The sequence below is a fragment of the Gossypium hirsutum genome, chromosome D10 (assembly GCF_007990345.1).
Source record: "Gossypium hirsutum isolate 1008001.06 chromosome D10, Gossypium_hirsutum_v2.1, whole genome shotgun sequence".
NCBI lineage: Eukaryota > Viridiplantae > Streptophyta > Magnoliopsida > Malvales > Malvaceae > Gossypium > Gossypium hirsutum.
Window position 1 is genome coordinate 36844191 of NC_053446.1, and position 23927 is coordinate 36868117.

Below are 23927 nucleotides of genomic sequence, written 5' to 3' on the forward strand. Positions count from 1 at the left end.
GGCACCGTCAACTGATGCTCAATTCCAGCCTATTCACAAAACCTATTAAAGTTTTCTGAAGTGTACTTCTTGCCATTATCAGATCTTAAAATCTGAATCATGCATCCACTTTCATTCTCAACTCTGGCTTTGAATTACCAGTACACACTAGCAACTTCTGATTTTTATTTCAACAAGAAAATCCAACACATTCTTGTTAGATCATCGATAAAGGCTATGTAATAGAGGTTACCATTTAATGATGGTGTTCTTTGAGGACCGCAAAGATTAGTATGAACAAGCTGTAACTTTTTCGAGGCTCTCCAGGCTTGTTGAGGAAAGGGTTTTCTATGTTGTTTCCCAAATTTGCAAGCTCGACAATGAGGTAGATCATCATCAATGTCCATAAGTCGTTCCACCAGCTTCTTCGACTGCATTTGAAGCAATCCTCCATGGTGAAAGTGCCCAAGTCTCTTGTGCCAAGTCTCAGTGGCACTAACTCTGGATTTAAAAGCCATTTGCTCCTTTTCCATTGGATTAAGAGAAAAAAATTTTCCCTTCATTTTGACATTAAACAAGTCTCTACCATTAGCATCTCTGATCAAGCACTGCTTATTCTCAAATAGCACTTTATAGCCTTTATCCAGTAATTGACCAACACTTAAGAGATTTTGATCAATTTTAGGTACAAACAAAACATCTGGAGTGAATTTTGTACCTTCATAGCTTGTAATTGCTATTGTACCTTTTCCCTTGACTTCCAAGTACTCACCATTTCCAATCCTCACTCTTTTGAGTTCAGTGTTTCTCAATTCCTCGAAAAGCTCCTTGTTATACGTCATGTGATATGTGCACCCACTATCAATCAACCAGCTCTCACTTGATTCTCTGCCTGAGAAACAAGTAACCGCGAACAATCGATCTTCTTCTTCTTGATCAGCTACCTATGCATATACTTCTTGCACCTGGCCTTTGACCTTGCAAATCACTGCTTCATGTCCAAGTTGATTACATTTGAAGCATTTGGTGTCAGGTCTTTTCCAACATTTGAATGGTGAATGACCTTTCTTCTCACAATGGTGACAAGGTGGGTAGAATTTCTTGACACATCCTCTTTTTCTCTTCTGATAATTGCTTGATGAATTTTCTTCACTCGTCGACTGGTTCTTAAAATTTTTCTTCTTTTTATACTTGTTGTTGTCTTGATGCTTGACAGGTAAGGCACCTTCTATCACTCTCTGTTTTCTCATGGATCTTTTTTGCTCTTGTGCTTGTAAAGCATTCAAGAGCTCTGCAAGAGAGATCTTTGACAGGTCCTTGGTGTTCTCCAGAGTAGTAATGGTGGCTTCAAACTTTTCTAGAACAGTGACCAGTAGCTTTTCTACAATTCTAGAGTCGTTCAACTCAGAACCAAACAATCTTACCTTATTGGCAATGCTGAGAATTCTGTCAGAATATTCTTTCACTAACTCAGACTCCTTCATCTTTTGTAACTCGAAATCCCTGATTAGATTCAAGAGTTTCATTCCACGAATCCTCTTATCTCCTGCATAATCAGCCTTGAGGTAATCCCAGATTTCCTTTGCTAGTTTTAGAGACATTATTCGTGCGAAAATCATTTGACACACAGCTGCAAATAAGCAAGCTTTTGCCTTTGATTTCCTTGTCTTCTTTTCCTTTTGTGCTTTAATCTGTGCCACAGTAGGATTTGCTGGAAGTGGTGGGACCTCGTAATTCTCTTCTACAGCTTCCCAAAGATCCAAAGCCTCCGGGTAAGTCTCTATGCGAACTGACCACATCTGGTAATTGTATCTATCGAAGACTGGTGGTGCAGCAACTGAAAAATTGGACTTTCCTTCCATCTTAACATGCAAATAACCTCACAGATCCCTCAAGAAAACAACTCCGATACCAATTTGTTGGTGATTAGAACTTGAGCTTTGATGATTGATCGAGAGATTTGAAGCAGAAAGAAGAGAAAGGAAGTTTTAAGATAGAAAATAATTGAAGGGAGAAAATAATAATTGATTTGCACCTTAACGATTTAAATACAAAAGTTCAAGAGTAAAAACTAAAAAAAAAGGTTCTAAAAATCTGCTAAGAATCTGGTAACAATATACCAAACAAATAAAAAAACTAAGCTCCTAAAGTAAAGGAGAATTATTCAAACTTAGCAACAGTGAAAAAATTAAATGGCAGCAATCTTAAACACGTGATCTCAACATTGGATACGCTATAGTTCACCAGATTTGTAAAGAACATCCCTATGGTTGGAAATAGTTGGAAAAGGATATTGACAGCTCCACGGTGTTGGGTTGGGATATCTCTGATAGGAACAATGGAACTGCCTGGTAAATTAGTTTCATTGGTGACTGGAGCATTTGAAGAACCAATTCAATAATATGTATGATGCATCTAAACATTACAAAGAAAGGAAAAACTGAACGTTGAAGAAATTTAGTGGTGTTTTTGTTCAATCAAACCCCATTGCCAAAGCCAACACAAATACAGAGGAGCACCCGCCCAATTAAAAGCATCCAAAGGAGCTGAGCAGCAGAGCGTAAGGCAGCTCGAGTGAGGAAAAACATGGACGCCGCTTGAATTGTAGGCTTTCGACCAAATTTGGAGCAAACCTTTAAAGCAGCACAACTTGAAACAATAGCAGCTACGTACAACGAAGATGTGAAAAGCTGAAGATATCAATCATCATATTTGCAATAATTGTTCTTCTTAACATGCATCTTTCCTTCATGGACTTTGGGAAACAATATCATCAAAAAGTCGTCTATGGTTGTCACCCACCTGTATTTTTTTATTTTTTTACAAATTCGTATAAATAAAAATGTAAATTCCTAAGGTTCAAAAGAAAAACAAAATCCTAGAATATTTCTATGGATACAAATAGAGACTTATTAGAAAGCACATTACATCCATTAATTCTTTCCAAACTCAAAATACATAATGCAATATTAGTATTGTTATGATATTTCTCGTTACCGACCCAAAATTTGAATATAACCTAGACTATCTATTTGCGACCCATACATTTGGGGCTCGTGAGGAGGGCTTGCAAGCCTAGTTCACATGTCTTAGGTGTTCACAGGTAGAGGGTGCGAAGTCAAACTAGTGGACCAACGAACACGTGTTAAGTCTAAGACAGTATACCTGTTGGCATGTATGGAGCCTACCTAGGATGTCACTTCGATGAATAGTAACCATGTCTTATAAATACCTAATTCTCCTCACCTTGAGGACACACAACAAAAACACTGAACAATTTGGTGCGTCGAGCGTGGACAGACTTCAGATTAACAGACTTTCAGTTTGAAAACCAAAATGGCTTACCCAAATGAAAATTTCTTCATTAACTTTTCATCCGGGCAAGCTAGAGCTTCGGGTTTAGGTGAACAACCCACTGAGGCAGATTTGTTTGCCAGTTGGTTTGTTAATCGACTGAAAAATTTGGGTAACGTAACTCACGTTGGAGCTTCAAACTCATTTGACCTAAATCTTCTTTCTAGCCAGGGGTTATTATTTTCCTCTAGTCAAGAAGTGTCGTTGCAACAATTTCTAGCTCTCCAAGAGCAGATGAAGGATCAAATGGCCTTGTAGAATGTGAGCTTGAGTAATGGGAAAGGTTTCATTAGCAACTCTTAAAGCAAAACAATGAGCTCAGGAGAAAGGTATAATTTGACGATTTCGAATTTCATGATAATGTAACCATACAGGACGAAGGTCCGGGCATGATTGTATGAGAAAGGTAGAGTGAGATGGATGCATTGCGACTAGATGTGAGGGCTTTACATCTTGAGTCTTGGGACATGGATTGAATTTTTTGCTCCAATAATCCTTTGGCTCCAAAAGTCGTTGTAGTAGGTTTACTAGCTAATTTTAAGGTCCCGAAGGACATGTTTGAAGGAAGGAGGGACACTTGAGCTCATCTTATGCAGTACAATAACTACATGAATGTGTTGGGAGCTTTATATCTCGCGAAGTTTAAAGATTTCTCCACAACACTCAAGAGGAGCGTAAAAGATTGGTACTTGTCTCTCCCCCATGGGTATATTTGAAGTTTTTCTCAATTGGATTAGATGTTTTTGGGACAATTTAGAGCACATAAGATAATTATGAGCACTCACATGGGTTTGATGCCTGTGAAGCAGGGGGAAGCAGAGTCTTTACAAGACTATGTGAAATGTTTCCACGAGGCAACACTGGACACAATGAACCTTGAGGATCAATGAGCTATTGATGCTTTTATTGTAGGAGAACATAACGAGCATGTACAGTATTCCTTCACCAACAATAAGCCTCAAAGTCTGGCGAATTTGTATGAAAGGCCTTTATGTTCACAAAAGTAGAGAAGATAAAAAGAGCAGTACGTGGCACGTTTTAAAGGGATGATAGACAAATTAAAAGTAGATACGGGGCCCGCAAGGGCCACCTCATTAATCTTTACGGGTACAAAATGGGAGACAACAAAGAGCGCAACCACAAATGAGTCACCTAAGGCAACTCAAAGAGCCCAACTAGAGCGCACAAGGAGGTACATCCCTAAATGCAGGTTTGAATTTTATACACCCCTGATGCTAAACCCTACCTACTCTTTCCCCTATGAGGAACAGTGCAAGACAGTCAGAGTCAAGGGATAGGTGTGCTTTCCATGACGATAAGGGGCACAGGATTGAATATTATTTCTTTTTAAAGGATGCTATTGAGGAAGTGATAAGAAATGGTGAGCTCATTGACTTTATGGCTGGAAATACCACTCAACAAGGCCAAATTTCGCTTACTAAGGACAAGGGCAAGCAAAATGTAAGAGGTACTATACATGTAATTGTGGGCACAAATGAGGATTGGACAACCTCTAGTGTGAAGAGAAAGGCTCACCTGAGGAGTGTAATGTTAGTTAATGTACCTAAAAGATTGTGTCAGTAAGGGAAATAGAGTATTGAATTTAATAACGAGGATGAATTGGTGTGTGATGAAGAGGGAAATGATTCAATGGTTGTTTCTGGAGTGATTGTTGGCTTCGAACTTAAGAGAATACTTGTGGGCTATAAAGTGCAGTTGAGGTTTTGACCTAGAAAGTTTATCAAAATATGAGATTAAAAGAGCAGGCTTTGTCCAAGGTAGTTCATTGTATGGCTTCAAAAACCATCTTGTTAAAGTTAAAGGATGTATCACTGATCCTATAATGTTGGGTGACAGCTAGCACAGAACGACTAAGTTTGAGTAGTTTTTCATAGTCGATCATCCAATGGCATACAACACCATCTTCAGACGGCCAATAATGAAAATGGCCAAAATGGTGATTACTACCTTTTGTATGAAAATTAAGTTTCTGATAAGAATAGGAATTGGGTTTATGCAGTCCGATCAGTAAACTACTAGGTATTGTAATATATTTCCCGTAAAGTAAACACGAGAGGGCGCTTAGGGGGAACAGAGTTAGCAGCAAGCAGGGTTCGGCGATCAGGTCGTGGATTTGGATAGCGTAGACGCAAGTGATGAGAAGAGAAGCAAAAAGGTGAGGAGCAAGGATTTGGAAAAATCTCATTTTCTAAAACCACTTGACTTTTGGGACAACCACTTGTACCAAACTTATTTATTCAATTAGCTAAAAATTATCAAATTAATATTTTGTATAAAACTATAATTAACTTGTACTAATTATATAATAATTATAAAGGACTTACTCGTCAGATTTGTGATCTCGAAACCACTGATCTGACACCATTAAAAATAGGCTATTACAACTCTCCCCCCATATAAAATTTCGTCCTCAAAATTTCCTACATGAAAATAGGTTCGGGTACTGTGATTTCATAGAATCTTTCATTTCCCACGTAGATTCTGCAACTCTATCTCGATGCCATAACACTTTAACTAATGGAACACGTTTATTTCTTAATTCTTTTACTCCCTGAGCTAAAATTCTGATCGGTTCTTTGTTGTAAGTCAAATCGGGTTCTAATTCAGTTTCGTCCGTGGAAAAAATTTGTGACGGGTCAGAACAATAGCGTCAGAGCATCGAAACATGCAAAACATTGTGGATTCTATCAAATTCTGGAGGTAATGCCAAGTGAAATGTTACAGGTTCGATTCTTTCTAGAACTTTGTACGGTCTAATAAATCTTGGATTGAGCTTTCCTTTTCTGTTGAAATGCATCACTTTCTTCCAGAGCGAGACTTTTAAGGTCACTTTGTCACCAACATAAAACTCTATATTGTTTTATTTCAAATTGGCATAAGATTTCTGACGATCAAATACAACTTTCAAATTGTCTCGGATAATTGACTTTTTCTTCGGTTTCTTTAATTAAATCCACCCATCTAATTTTCTTTCATTCAATTTAGATAAAAATAATGGAATTTTACATTTATGCCCGTATAAAGCCTCGACGAAGCCATTTTTATGCTCAAGTAATAGCTATTATTATACGTAAATTCAGCTAACAGTAAATATTTTTCCCAACTACCTTCAAACTCAATAATACAACACGGCAACATATCTTCCACAATCTGTATTGTTCGCTTAGATTGACCTTCTATTTGTAGATGCAAAGCTGTACTGAAATTTAATCTGGAGCCCAAAGTGTAACCCCCTAAACCCGGCCTAAACGTTATGGCCGAATCTCGAAGTTCACATTAGCCATATTGATGGCGCAAAAAATAATTTAGCTATTTTCTCTTAAAAATTGTCATTACTAAAAATGTCCTTGTTGAGAGAATCAAATTTTGTTTGAAATTGTTTATCTTTAGAAAACTCAAGTTTTGATATTTTTTTCCAGAAAGTGTCGCACTTCAATTAAAACACCGCAGTGGATAATGTGCATATCTAAAACATTTTTTTTCATTTTCAAAACTTAGCTTTAATATTTATCTCATAAAATATCAATTTTGTGAGCAGATAGTGTTGAATTTCGAAAACAAAGTATTGAATTTTAAAAACACCCATGTTGGACCTTGCTTGACCTAGTCATGAAAAATCCATCATAAATTGTAAATTTCACAATATTTGAAATGAGAATTTTAAAACCTAAATCATGTAGAAAAATCCAAAATCAAAATAATCCAAAGTCCAAGAGAAAATCCCAAGCAAAAGTCCGCTGTAATAAAAACACATTCTGAAAATATTAAGAACCAAAATAATATATTTTTTTGAAGACAAACAAGAGCACCTCCGTAAGTCGATCCCATCCTAACCTCGATTATTATATGAAAAGTTAGAATTAAAAATGGGTGAGCTTTAAAAGCCCAGTGTGAGATCAACACAAATATAATCACATACATATCAAAATATCCATCTCAACATATCAATCATCATAATAATCACAAGTTCTAATTCTGATACTTATGCATGAACATGTCGATGCATACATTAAAAATGATGCACATTTTATAACATTTTCTACCCATCTCCGCTACACACCATATATCGAGTTCCCCAGAACTCGTCCATCCAAAACATCATTTGTGGACAAACCCACCACTGGTTTGTAGTTAAACTGCCATTGATTTGCAGATATACTGCCACTGTTTCCTCAGTTCACAAAATCCCACCCTATGCATGTGGTATGGCGGTTTTCACTTATAACACATATAGATCACTTTTAACATGTTTAACATACATTTCACAATAGATCATAGATCTTGATTTATCCGATGATGGTGGAGTGGTGGTCTGACGACAGTGGTCTATGAGGTTTCAGCGTAATGGGGAATGAGAAATAAGACACGCGATGGTGCACGGTGGTGATCATGATGAGGATTAGAGGAGAAAAAGAGGAGAAGTGAAGATGTGATAGCCACAAGGTATAATGAACGGTGGTGGAGGGTTCGATCACGGTTGAGGTAAGGAGTAAAGATTAAAAGAAAGGTGGTGGTTATTTTGCAAAATGGAGAGAAAATGGATGAGAAAAAAATGAAAAAGAAAGAAAAAGGGAGTAAGAGGGATGTAGGGATGAAAAAGTGAGGTTAGGAGAGTGGGAATAGGTTGGTCAATTAGGTCTAGGTTCAATAAACCTCTTGTATGGCAAGGATGAGAAGTTTTAGTAAGTGAGGGAGACATCGAGTAAAAAGGGGATCATGCACCCTCAACTGAGGGTAAGTTTGACCTATATTGGAGGATAGAAATCCTCCTATTTATGGTGAAAAAAGGGTGGACGGAAAGCACTTAAGTCACATGGAAAAATTGTAAAAAAATTAAATAGAAGAGTGTTAACATCAGGACTTGAACCTTAGACCATTAGGATAGCTTAAGAGCACTTAACCACTTGACCACTTCACTTCCTTGTTCTCAAACTTGAACAAATAAAAATAAAAATATGGGATGATATTTGCTCAGGGTTTGAAACAAATTTGCACCAAATAGAAATTAACAAGAGCGAAGGGATTCAAACTCATATCATCAATGACAGCTCCACCACCACTCAATCACTATAACTGATATTTATTTCTTATGAAATGAATAAAAGATCATCTAAATAACAATTAAATTGTGACCACTCTCAGTTCATTAACCCAATTTCTATTAACCTGGTTTTTGGGAGTGACATAAAGCATCGTGTAACTTACTGCAGAATCCAAAGGTAAACCTTGAATCACGATCAGATATGATCGACAATGGTACACCATGCAATCTCACAATTTCTGAAACATATAATTCAGCTAATTTCTCTAGTGAATAATCAATTCAAACATGTATAAAATTAGTCAATTTCGTCAAGCTATCAACAATAACCCATATTGAATCTTTTCTTTTTGGAGTTAATGGTAACCCTAAAACAAAATCCATAATAATAAGTTCCTCTACAGAAAGACTTTCTATAATACACTGTCATTTACCTGAAACTTGATATCCTTTCACTTTACATTTGCATAAGACTTCTTATGGTCTAAAATAGATTTTAACTGATCTCAAATAAACTAAACCTTTTCTTCTGTTTCAAATAACTAACAAATTCCTGCCAGTTTCATATCATTCAATTTCGATCAGTACAAAGAAATTTTGTATTTACATTTGCATAAGGTCTCATAGTGTCATTCTATTACTTTATTGATAGCAATTATCATAAGTAGTATCAAGTCTGACGAAACTAACCATTTCACTATAACCTTTTAAATTTCTTGACACACATCAACAATTTTGAAAACACATTTTAGATCATATATCTGCCATTCTTGAATTCCCTGAATGATAATCGATGATCAAATAATTTTTTTTTCATACTCTAGATATTTAAGCTATCTCAGATTCAATATAGGAATTTCTGTTAACATAGCTTTCGCCTTTTTAAAACTCCACTGATATAAACTGCATTTATCTACAACTTCGTCAATGGTAGAGCTATCATCGAAAAGTCTAAACAAATCAGTTCTAAAAATTATAATTCATATTTGTTGGTCTTCACATACACTGGTTTCTCTCGTAAGATCTGTAGCACTATTTTTCAAGGATAAACATGTTTAGTTTCATTCCTCGCATGAATTGAATATCTTCCATTACATAGCCACAACTTCGATCAGATACAACTAGAAACTTCTGTCTATTAAATAAAAAAGTGACTAAGCAATTTATAGTTCAAGCGATGTTATTAGAGTTTAACATTGTTTAAATCAAGTCTGGAAAGAAATCTTCAGTACATCTGACTCATAATTCAAAGCTAACAACAATCTAATTGAAAGTCAATATTCAAAATACGATATTTCTCTTAACTAAATAAATATGTCAACTATATAAAATAAAAAATATGGGTTCTTTATGTTTTGTCGATCTGCTACTCGTAATCATTATATGATTTTCATAATCATGTCTTTCTTTTTCATAAACACATTATCGTCTTCCCATATTACACACTCAGTTAAACACCTCTTTCTAACAAATAACTACTTCAGCAATGCCTATAGTTCTTATAATTTTGATAGTACTATTCTATAGAGGACAGTAAAGATCAAAATGTTTTCGAGTATCATGTAAATTACAATATCATCTTCTCATACGAGTGATAATGTAGATAGTTCTTCTAGAAATATATAAATAAATTATTTAATCATCTGTGCTTAATTAATCCCCAATTTTAACATTTTGATAACTAAGATACAAACAATATACAATTCATCATCTTGCAAAGTCAACTAGCCCATACTAAGTATTACTTCAAACTCATGAAACGATAATATCATCAGTTCAGCAGGAAAAATTCACAACTCTAAATTACCAGTGGACATTTTATACAAATCAAATTAACTATGACATTCTGATCCAACGGTTTAGTTACTTTATCATCAAATTCAGTTTGTATTACTGGTATGTTCTTTTCATATACTAAAGTAGTTCAAAAGTAAGAATAAATAAACCTAAAGTCTATTAATGCATATACATTAACATCAAAGGGAGAAGATATACCGGTTATAACATCTGGGTCAAAAGTCTCCTGTCTAGCTTCAATAGCCTAAGTTTTAGCAGACGTCCTGGTCTGAAATCTGTTTGTTTTATATTTTGTTCCACCGTGAATAGTTTTAGAATTACTTCTCTGTCATAGTCGTCTGCCTCCTTGAAAGACAAATATCTATCAAACAACTTGATTTACAAAAATGCTTGACTTCTTTGATCAATCACTCATAAAAGGTGCAATAGATACGTATCAAAAATAGGCTCCATTCGTAACTCGATGCACATCCTTGGAGAACATTCCACAATGATCACAAAAAAAATTTATCTTCATTACGGACACTACCAATATTTGCTATTGATGTTTGTTGGACTCTTGAATCTTTTTTATCTCAACTTATTACCTGCTGTGAATCCAAATAATTTGACATTAGAGCAAAAAGTATCTTGGTTTCTTTTACTAGATTCATGAAATTACATTTCAGTCTTTTTCTTACTGTTACAAATCTCTTCTATTTACTGCATTCGACCAGACAAAACCATGAATTCCCATATTTTCATCACTTCAATGAAAATTTTAATTTTATCAACAAGTCCATCTTCAAAACGAACACGCCTTACTTTTTAGTTTGTACAATCTCGCGGGTATACTAACTAAGTTGAACAAACTCTCATTCATATTCTGATATAGACTTGTTTTCCTATTTCAGCTCGAGAAACTCTTTCTTTTTCTAGTCCAAGTACCATTTACTAACATATTCCTTTCTGAATTCGGTTTGGAAAAGGTCCAAATTAACTTTCTCTTTTTATACCATGTCTATTAACGTACTACCTATAACACCCTAAAGTAGGGCATAGAAGTGTCGAGGGTATTTAAAGAATTTTAGCTCTATAGTGCTCAGAATTTCGTAGCGTGGCAAACAGGTTCAACTATGGCATCTTAGCTGTTAAATCAATTTTTTAAAATAAGTTTTAAAAGTCTTTCAATTTGGGTTTTGGGGCTGAATGGTAAAAAGGGCAAAGCTGAGAGTTATTAAGAGTTAGCTAGATTTTAAACTTTCAGCCTATTTCTTCCCTTAAATAGCAAATTCATGTTAGTTTATTCCTTTCCTCTCACTTTTTGTTGTCCTTTGTTCTCCTAACATTAAACCACCTGATTTTTATTTCCAAACTATAAGCTTTTTATTTCTTTCAACACCCAAGCCTTAAACATCCATAGAATCTCTTTAAAACACCTAAAAACTCCATTGATTTCACCATTGTTAAGCTTTTGGGTTTTTCTTAGGTTTGCATCAAAAGTTCAATTTTCTTCAATCAAAGATAATGTTTCGATTTCTTATGAGTTCTTCATGATATCTAGTCTTTAAAACTAAATTATTAGCCATTGAATTGCAAGTTTTAAATAAAAGCCAAAAATTGGGGCATTAATGGTGTATTTTGGGATTTTGAGTAAAAACATGGTTTCGAAGTGTTTTTCAACTTGTTTTATCATGATTAGAAGGTTCCTAAAATTACTTTGAATTTTTGTTGATGATTCCTCACATTTTAATGAATTTTGTGAAAAATAGCCATGAACATGTTGAAAAAAGTCAATACTAGGAATCGGGTATATTATTGTAGTTTGATAGTTGTGAATGAATTGTAGGTGAATTATAAGGTGAACAAACTGGTTTTAGGAAAAAAGACTAAGTATAGACTGAGATATTCGAATTTAAAGTTTGTTATGTTAATGGTTTTGAGTTACATGAAAACTTAGCTTAGGCTTGTGTTTTATTGGTCTAAGTGAGTCCTTGGTTGTTATTTGATTGTGTTTATTATATAATTATTGCATGTGAAGCCTCAGATTCATTAGAGCTTGTTACGAGTTACGAAAGAGTTAGTTTATCTTTCGACTTTTCCGTGAAAGCATAAAGTGGTGAGTGTTTGGAAATGTTGCTCGTAGAAATGAGTCATGTGATATTTGGGAATTTAGTAGTAGCCTAAACCCCAACTCCAAATTTTGAGTGTAAGCTTTCCTATATCTATATTTATTTTGTTATTCATGTGCTTATATGATTGTGAAATTGTGCGTAGTAATGAGATGCTCAAGAACATGTGATATTTAGTTTTGATCACTATTGTGAAAGTGCAAGTGTGTACATGATATGTGTAAGTTCAATGTTAGAGATAGTGTTTTGCTAAAGATGCAATTATGCAGTGATAGCGCACAAATAATCAATAAGTGATATGTGTTTGTTTTTGGATATTTTGGCCTTGTGATCTTGAAATCATTTGAAATAGTTTGCATGTCATAGGATTGTGAATACTCATCTATATGTACAGTGATTTTAGGCATAGAGGCCCTGGGACATGATTTGTGGGATAAGGGAAAAGCTCCATTCAATAGGACATGTCAGGGGAAATAAGGAGAGTGTTTGTAACACCCGTAACCCATATCCGTCGCCAAAATAAGGTTACAGAGCATTACCATACAAATAGAACATTTAAACATACATTTCATACATTATCATAAAACACATTATAAAACAATAATTTACGTACATATCATCCCTTAATCAAGCCATTGAGGCCCTAGAAATACCTTAGAAATGATTCGGGACTAAATCGGAAACATTTGAAAGGTTTAAAAAAATTTCATAATATTTTGACTATTGGGGTCACACGGCTGAGACACACGCCTGTGTCTTAGGTCATGTGACAATCAAAATAGGGACACATGGTCGTGTCCCAACCCGTGTTCGAACCCGTGTAACACTCTAACTTGGGTTACATCGCCAAGCCACACACCCGTGTGTCAAGCCATGTAACTTTCAAAACATTGTGTGCTAGGTGGTGTAATAGCCTAACTTGCACGCATTAAAACCTACAGGGGTCACACGACCATGTCTCCTAGTTGTGTGTCACACACGGCTGTGTCACACGGCCATGTCTCAGGCTGTGTGGACATGAAATTGCCAAAATCAAGCCATTTCCATCACCAAATCAAGCATGTACCTAAAGCATTTTTGGCACATAATAAAAGCATCAAAACCTTACCAAAACATGCATGAAATGACCAATTCAATAGACCAAATCTATTCAACTCAATATGCCAAACAAGGCACCTCAAATGCATTCATTCAAATCTTACCTAAACATGTATACATTACCACATTTTAATCATGCACATCAAGTCCAATACCTTTTCAAAACAACCCTATCTTGACTATATTGAAACTAATCCATCACATACCATATTGGTCATTGAAACATGCATCAAACCATTGCTACATTAAAAAATACTAAATAGGTATCAAAAGTACCAAAATGGCACAAACCAACCAACATCACCTGGTGCCAAAACAACTTATACATGTTACAATCATCAACCAACATTCAACTAACATTAAACACAAGTCCACCTATACATGCCATTATAACCTTGGCCAAAAAACAAAAATTACTGATATAATCACTAGATAGTGTGATAGATCTCTGACGAACTTCCAACCGATTTAGCTTCCGATAATTTGTAAAGTAAAGGAAAATGATTACGTAAGCAATGAGTGCTTAGTAAGCTCTTATAAACTTTAAACATAATATTCCATTTTAATAATGAACTTTCTAGAATAAATATAAACTTATACCAATACCATAAAACTTGTAAAACTTTATAACCAACAACTCAAAAATGATTAAGTCCATCAGCATCACATATATTTTTCATTCATATCATAATAGGATTTTACAAGACATAATACACAATCATCAACCTTTTCATAAGATTATGAACCATTTTATTTACTTATGATAGGGGGTTGCGCGTGGACCAAGATTGAGTTGTCAAGTCGCAGGAAAACTTCTAAGAAAACTCTAAACGATCAGATCTGAAACTGAACAGAGAATTAAAGTTAGAACCAATCAGATCTGGAAATTTAAAACCCTAAAATCAGCAAGAGTAAATCAAGAACCAAAACACTTATTTTCAGGGAGAATCAAAAATCAAGATCACGGGAATAAACTCCCAGGAGGTTCCTAAACCAGCCGAATCTGTCAATTACAATAAAACAAAGAGTTAATTCGACGAAAGGAATAATTGAGCAAAGTAATTTAGGCAGCAAGAAAAAAGGGGAAATCTGGAATTTGATGGAACTTTCGGCAATCAAGAAAAGCTATGAGCCCTTTAAACTAAATCTGAAAAGTTATTAAGATCCCAAACAGCAATCTAATTAAAATTCTAGCAACCGATTTAACCAGAATGAGAAGGAAAGATTCGGCAAGAACAATTGGGAAAAAGATGGATTGGATCGATCTTGGCTGCCAAGAAGAGTACTGATCGATTGCTTTAAGGTTAAAGTTGGCTGGAAAAGCAATAAACGAATTGAAATAAGTTAGATAAAGAAAACGGCACAAGCAGAAGTTAAAAGAAAGAATGACAGCAAGAAATAAAGATAAAGTCCTAAAAAGCCTTGAAATCCCGAAAGATTTCACAACTCCCTTCAAACGGCTCTAATCTTCCCTCCAATGAAGATCAATGGCAAGAAGAAGGCTGAATATGGCTCCCACAATCAAAAAGATTGTTAAAACAACTTCTAAAGAAAACTCAAGAGAAAATTCTTGGAAAACTCAAGAGAATTTTCACTAAAAGCAAATCTGAAATTTTTAATGTAATTCTAATGTGTGTAACAAGGGTGGCCGGCCATGCTATAAATAGGCCTTATAACTATTTCCTAATCTCATTAGGAAAACTTAAAAAAAACTAATTAACAAATTTAAGAGGGAAATTCGGCCAAGGCATTCTAATGGGCTGCTTGGGCTGAATTTTTGCATATAATACTCCTAAAGTCTAAAAATTAAATTAAACAATTAAAAATTTTACAAATTGGTCCACTTTAACAATTTGGCCTAATTTTCAACAAGTATGGTTTGACTTCTTAGTTAGGCTTGGAATCCTCTTATTGGGCCTTGCCTTCAAGAACTTGGGCTTGTAGTCCATCTCCTATCGAAATTGGCTCGTTGATGCTCATAACGGAGATCCAATGTGCTTTGGCTGCAAGATTCGGTTGCTTGGACCAAGATTTCCAAGATTTGAAATCTTGATTTTCTTAGTTCTTGAAATCGCTCCAAACAACAAAACTGGGCCAAGTTTCAGTTTCTTGATTTTCTTGAAAACAAGAAAGTGAATCTTGATTTTCTCTTTCTTTCGTGTACGCATCTAAGGGCTTTGTGACTCGTATCATTCCCCCCTTCCTTAAAAAGGTTCGTCCTCGAATCTAAAAAATTCAAATGGAGATAAGTCAACCACATTGAAAGTAGAACCTGTAGTCCAAACATAAGCATAACAAAACAAGTATAACACATGCGAATGGACAGATTCAGATTACCATGCAAACAAGCTAATTTACTCACCAATGCCTCGTCAAATATTCGAAACAAGAATGGACATGTTTTAAGGCATTCAATCATCTCAAATTGTTTCCACAAACCATGAATAAATCGCGAGTAATAAATCAAATGGTAAACGTAATCATGATAAGTAGGTATTTGAAAAGGTTCACACGGTTCACAGAGTTGCACAATCATACCATGCAGTAATCGACGGTCTATAGATTCACTCACACATGCATTATCAAAAACAAGAATCTTTTTATCAACCCTCAAAACAAATAGATCATTACTAAATAAAATAGGACAGTCAAGCACGTTTCGATCTAAGTGTTTTACAAAAATTAAATCATCAACACGATATTTGTCACTATCCGAGGAGTACAAAAGTGTTTCAAAAGTTTCAAGAATCTTACCTTTATAAGGAGAAGAAGAAGGGTCGATTTTACCTTTTCCATTTAATACAAACCTTCGCTCATCGGGGGCATAGTGTAGTCGAAGCTCTGTTGTTGAGTTAACCTTTGTCAAATGGAACTCAAAATTCATGTACAACCACCTAAACTGTTTAAGGCATGAATATAAATTGAAAACAAATTTGGCAAATTTCGTTACTTTATTCACCAAAATAGATTTGCACAAATTCACGGATTTTACACAAGGCAAATCAAGAGAATAACAACTCACGCTTTCTTTTGTAATGACTTTATCAACCACAATCGAAGAATAAAAATTAATCGAATAAAAATGAGGGGATCTTTTAAGAATTAAGTCACCAAAAGTTTTATCAATAATTTTCAAATCTGCACGGGACTCGGTTGATAAAATTTCCTTACCTCGCTTACCTTCGGGCTCATGTAGTGTGATTTCATCTTTGCCTATGTTGATCGTATGAAAGCGTCTTTCATCGGAAAGGTATTGAAGTTGGAAGTTATCTTTCATATGTGGCCAATGGAAGTGTTCTATCCCACCCAAAGATGGTAAACCTTTAGGGGCCTCACTAAAAACATCCTCATAATCCTGCGAAAAACATTGAAACACATTAGGCAAATTTTCATTAATGTTAGATAGAGATAAATAAGTTTGCTTAACCTTACAAGGATACAAGGCTATTCATTGAATAGGTCTCTCCGCTCATCTTTTTTTGTTGCAATTAAAATTTTCACTCTATTTTTACCACTTGTAGATTCACTCACCTTTGGGCCATTTAAATTTTGACTTTTTTCACTACTAGCCTCTTTTCTCTCTATCTTTTTTATTTGTCCTTTCTCCCTCACCCCCTCACAAAATTTCATCATTTTTAATTGATCTTTATATACATCACTGGGATTTAAAGGAGTAAGAGTGAATTTTCAGCCTTTAAACACAAGAGAGTATCTATTAAGCTTGCCTTGGTGTGTAACATCACGATCAAATTGCCAAGGCCATCTAAGGAGCAAGTGTGCCGCATGCATTGGGACCACATCACACCATACCTCATCCTCGTAATTCCAAAGCTTAAAAGTGATCAAGGACTATTTTGTAACTTTAACTTCTGAGCATTCATTAAGCCACTGAAGGTGATATGGCTTAGGGTGATCGATACAAGGTAACTTTAAGGAATCCACCAAATAGCTGCTAACTACATTCGAACAACTCCCACTATCAATAATAAGTGAACATAAGTCACCTTTTATAAAACACCTAGAATGGAAAATATTGGTCCTTTGGTTATCACAATCGTCTCCTATTTGGATGTTAAGGGTGTGGCAGACTACAATCTTATTTTTTTTCTCTTTTTTTTTTGAAATACCTGTAAAACAAATACTCAACACTCAAAAGAAAAATTAGGAAACCTCACCGTTAGTCACTCAAAAAGAAAAATCAAATTCTCAATGAGGTAGAATTCAGTCTTGTGAGTTCTTTAGTAGAGTTTATATCAACCAATTAGAAAGTGTATGAACCGAAACTACCAAAGAGTCCTAATTTGCACTAAGATGCCAAAAACTGATGAGACACCAATTAATTTGTGTTGCATCGAGGAAGAATTGTGCACACCTTAAAATCCTACTAACACAAGAAACAAGAAGGTGTTAGATAGTGTAAAGGAAGAATAAAGGCAAACAAATGAAAACCTACAGCTAAGAATCAATAAAAATTGCTGAAATCGAAAAACCTAAAATATTGCGGAGTAACTTGATAACTTCGTTCGAGGTGTTCCCCGATCTCCAAAAATCACGAAATTAAATCTTGAAGGTCCTTAAATACTTAATTTTTTATTTCGAAAGCTTGGGCACCAAACTAAACCCGTTGAATCTTTTTTTAAATTTTTATTGGATTTCGTATTTTTCAATTTTTTTGACCTTTTCGACTGAATTTTTTGTGGGAAATATTTTTTTATATTCAACCACAGTGCCAAAAATATGTATGTAAAATTTCAGATCAATCAGACAATGTTTACCCACTCAAATGATTTTTTTTCAAAACACTTTTCTAGGTAAAACTGCTGTTTGTAGTTTAAAAAATAGAGATCAATTTAGAAATCAACCAAGAACACCCAAAACGCCCAAAATCTGATACCAAACGATAGGGGGTTGCGCGCGGACCAAGATCGAGTTGTCAAGTCACGGGAAAACTTCTAAGAAAACTCTAAACAACCAGATCTGAAACTGAACAGAAAATTAAAGTTAAAACCAATCAGATCTGGAAATTTAAAACCCTAAAATCAGCAAGAGTAAATCAAGAACCAAAACACTTATTTTTAGGGAGAATCAAAAATCAAGATCACGGGAATAAACTCTCGAGAGGTTCCTAAACCAGCCGAATATGTCAATTACAATAAATCAAAGAGTTAATTCGACGAAAGGAATAATTGAGCAAAGTAATTTGGATAGCAAGAAAAAAAGGGGAAATCTGGAATTTGATGGAACTTTTGACAATCAAGAAAAGCTATGAGCCCTTCAAACCGAATCTGAAAATTTATTAAGATCCCAAACAGCAATCTAATTAAAATTCCAGCAACTGATTTAACCAGAATGAGAAGGAAAGATTCGGCAAGAGCAATTGGGAAAAAGATGGATTGGATCGATCTTGGCTGCCAAGAAGAGTGCTGATCGATTTCTTCAAGGTTAAAGTTTGCTGGAAACACAATAAAAGAATTGAAATAAGTTAGATAAAGAAAACGTCACAAGCAGAATTTAAAAGAAAGAATGACAGCAAGAAATAAAGATAAAGTCCTAAGAAGCCTTGAAATCCTGAAAGATTTCACAACTCCATTCAAACGGCTCTAATCTCCCCTCCAATGAAGATCAATGGCAAGAAGAAGGTTGAAGATGGCTCCCACAATCAAAATGATTGTTAAAACAACTTCTAAAGAAAACTCAAGAGAAAATTCTTGGAGAACTCAAGAGAATTTTCACTCAAAGCAAATCTGAAATTTTCAATGTAATTCTAATGTGTGTAATAAGGGCATCCGGTCATGCCTATAAATAGGCCTTATAACTATTTCCTAATCTCATTAGGAAAACTTAAAAAAACCTAATTAACAAATTTAAGGGGGAAATTTTGCCAAGGCATTCTAATGGGTTGCTTGGGCCGAATTTTTGCATATAATACTCCTAAAGTCTAAAAATTAAATTAAACAATTAAAATTTTTACAAATTGGGCCACTTTAACAATTTGGCCTGATTTTCAACTAAGTATGGTTTAACTTCTTGGTTGGGCTTGGAATCCTCTTATTGGGCCTTGGCTTTAAGAACTTGGGCTTGTAGTCCATCTCCTATGGAAATTGGCTCGTTGATGTTCGTAACAGAGATCCAATGCGCTTTGGTTGCAAGATTCGGTTTCTTGGACCAAGATTTCCAAGATTTGAAATATTGATTTTCTTGATTCTTGAAATCGCTCCAAACAGCAAAATAGGGCCACGATTCGGTTTCTTGGTTTTCTTGAAAACAAGAAAGTGAATCTTGATTTTCTCTTTCTTTTGTGTACGCATCTAAGGCCTTTGTGACTCGTATCAACTTACTTTCCATTCCATTCCAAATGCTTAGCCTAGGCCTAAAAAACATTATCAATTCAGGAGTTAGTGTTTTTATCCATGATATAGGTAAATTCATAGCATAAGTAGATTTCTCACATATAAGTACATCATTTAACTCATCAATCCTTTTATATCATCATATTACATCCCAATTATGAACTTATCATTTCATTCCCTTTTCTTACCTGTTCCATTTGCATATTACAAAGCATAAGCATAAAATCAACCATAACCACAAGCTTGACACAAGCCTAAACATCATCATCAATACACAAGTTAGTGCATTTATACATAACTCTTTTGGTATCAACCACATGATAAGCCACTTCATGAGAAAATACATCATTTGATTCATACAACCTTTTCATGAACATAAGCATATTTCTAGTGAAGTTTACCATTTCAATCCTTTCCATTAATACATGATATAGTTCATTTGAACACTTACTATTCATTTCCTTTTCATGCTCATTGAACCACTTAGAATATCATCTGATACTCGGGAAAGCTCACACAAAGTGTGCTTAAACATATAATCGTAACCTTTACTTTACATTGTTGCTCACATGAGCTGTGGAGTATCTGCAACAAATGTAGGACCTCAACCATTAGTAGGACATTCAAGACCAGCAGCCGAAACATGAAAACCCTAATGACATGTCATTTGTATCCTATGAATTCCTAAGGTTCAACCGGGACTCGATAACCGTCAATTCACCATAATGTGGATACATTTATATATATTGATTCATTTACATTAAAAACAACATAATAAACATGTAGTTTAATAAACATTATAATGATTTCAGTTTATACGAACTTACATGGCTAAATTGTAGCAATGACTAAGTACAAGGGCTATTTGGTAATTTTCTCTTCTCCTCGGTTTTCCACTCGTTCTTGATCTAAATTACTAATTTCATTCAATTCATTAATTCAGACAATAAAACCAATTCATTTTTTGCAATTTAGTCCTTTTTGACATTTTTACAAAATCAGCCTCAACTTTTCATTTTTATTCAATTTAATCCATATGTCCTAATCATGCAAATAAAAAATTTTATTGAAAATCCATACCACCCGAATGTTGATAGCATCCATTATAGCCCACGTTTGTACCAATTTCACACGAAGTTCTTGAATTATTATTACGTTAGCAATTTAACCCCTAAACATTTAAATCATTAAAAATTACTTAACCAAATACTTATAAATAACAATTAATACTCCAAATTCATCACTTAACATCTAAAACACAAATGTTCATCATTATGAACATTTAAAATCTTTAACAGTTTCAAAAAGAAGGTACAAGCTAGCTGGACCTAATTGCAACGATCTCAAAAACATAAAAATTACGAAAAATGGTTAGTTTAGGTGCTTCGACACGTGTTGCTCTAATAATGTGATCATTTGTATTGTACAAGTAGTGATATAGTGGTATGGCATCTTTATATTCGAGCTCGGCGACTAGGCCAGGTATAGGGTGTTACACTACCACTAATACACTTTGTCTTTCCATAGTAATAATGCACATCTTAAGTAGTCATCAAGTGCACATGCCCATTCATCAAATACTCTTTGAATATTTTATAACCAGAATTCACTCTAACTGGATCATTGTTTGTCTTGTCTCTAAACTCATCGGCTGTACATTTACAAATCTTATCAATAGGTGGATGATGAACTACTGTATATGCGAGATTTTGTGGACACGAAGGTGTCGGAGGAGGCACACTCGGGGGAGGAGGTTACGGGGCTGCAAGGTTGGCTATCAAAAAATCATTAAACCATTGGTTCATAATACCATAAAAGACACTTTTCATTTCACTATGACACATTTGTAGAACTAACATACTTTGACTTGCTTCCTAATTGGAAGCTTGAACATTACTTTCAGCTTCATTCATTACGGCAGGATTTGATTCATCTGACATCTTGAATCTATAAGAAAAAAATAATCAAAACAGATCAAAAGCATCACACTATCGCAAGGTATATGTGGCATATATGTTTTTGATCCAATACGCGCTATGGTAGTCCTAGAATTTACTAAATCATAGCTCTAATACCACTAAATCTAACACCCCTAACCCATTTTCGTTGTCAGATTAGGGTCACAGAGTGTTACAATACAAAACTAAACATTTAACTTCAAATGAAAACAATTTTACAATTAAGTAGCAATAATTCAATAATTAAATGAAATTAATGAATAAATACACTTACGAGCCTTAATCCTAGCTTACTAGGTCTTGAAAATAGCCTTGAAAAATTTAAGGATAAATTTGAAACAAAACAAAAAATTTTGTGAAAACTTAAAAATTTTGGAAACAAGGGCACACAATCGTGTGACCAAGCCGTATGAAATATCCTAAACCGTGTCGACATTCAAAGTATGGACATGGCTGTGTAACTTACAAACTTGGGTCACACAACCGTTTCACAGACCGTGTTCAAAACCGTGTGTATATTCCAAATGTGGTCACACGACGATGTCGTAGACCATGTGAAACCTACACCTAAAATAATATTAATACGCGGCTGTGTGGGGTGGTCATTTGTGGCACACGCCATCTGACAGCTCATGTCCCAAGTCGTGTGCTCTATGTTTAACCCCTAATGAAAACAAAAAGGGACACCAATTCCTGCAGACCTTCAATGGTTAAAATCACATTCAACCACATACCAAATGTACCAAATCTCACATCCTATGTGCCCAACCAATATGTCCTCATTGACACCACAATGGTTACACAATTACAATATTCCCATCACTTAAAAGATTACCATTATACACAACTATTCATTTGGCAACCTTATTACCATTACATAATACCATAAACAAATCCAGTATGTCCAACACCATAAGCTTCCTATCTAAATAACCATACTAGATTTCAACATAATTAATGTTACTAAATCAAAATAATGCTTAACCAAAGGCACAAACACTTTCATACCAAAATATTATCAACTTGGGACATAACTAACCAAATCACAACCTTAAGAGTTTAGTTACAATTGAACTAATAAATTAACCTTAACCACATCAAATCCTATATACATGCCACAACCAAAATGACTTTAAGACAAAAGCTACCAAAAAGAGAGTTTGGATAGTGTGAATATTGAAGCTTATCCGTGTGAACTGTTCCACGAAATGTTAACTACATAAAACAAAACAAAATAAAAGAGTACGCTTGTGAAGCTTAGTAAGTCCATAATTAGAATTTGATTTAACATACCTTAACTTATAACAGATCATTAATTAACTTGAATCATTCATACCCTGTCAATCATTTCCATAAATTCACATGTCATTAGTACCAAAGTAATCAAATACATAGCTCAATATACACCATGACTAAAAACAAGCAATTCATGCTTCCATACTTATACATATATACACTTACGTATCATTATACATAAATTCAATTGATAAAATAATTTTACATTTAAAAATAAGGTTTTATGGCCCGTTGAACTATAGCAAGTTGACTCAGATACTCAGGTTTCCTCCAAAACACACTAAAGAGCATCAAAATGCTAATAGATGGTGCAATCTCGTACAAGCGCACGTACTAACCCTATTGTCATGCCAATCGTATCCTAACCGTTTACTACGTTCAATCGGTCCTTATAATTTAATTCAAACATTGAAAATCAAAGGCACTTCGCAATTTTCATAGACATATTATAAATTCATCAATCTCATTTCAATAACATATAATCACGATATTCACCAATTAACAAATGCTTGTTTCTCACTTGTACTAAACTGCAATATATAAAAGTTTATGACTTATTAACAAAATTTCATATTAACTATAATTAAATCAACACATATTAATACAATATATAAAAAAGATCACATGTTTATTTTATACTATGAACTTACCTAATCTATATCAACCGTCAACTCGTAGGGACTATTCTGTAATTTTTCCTTCTCTTCAGTTATCCTCCGTACAAATCATATCTTGATCTATAATAATTAAATTCAAGCTTATCAAATTCAAATACACATTCCAATTCACTTTTATGCATATAACCCTTAAGTTTTCATTATTTACACATTTTTCCTAGACTTTTACATTTCTTACAAATTAGTCCCTAAACCTAAAATTCCAAATTTATCAAAATTCCATAATTTACCATACTAGCCAAATT

At 34.5% G+C, this 23927-nt stretch overlaps 1 pseudogene; it reads right to left on the reverse strand.

Moving 5' to 3' along the window:
* The window catches only part of LOC107915469 (sugar transport protein 8-like), a 73081-nt pseudogene that overhangs the window by 3382 nt on the left and 45772 nt on the right, over positions 1-23927 (reverse strand).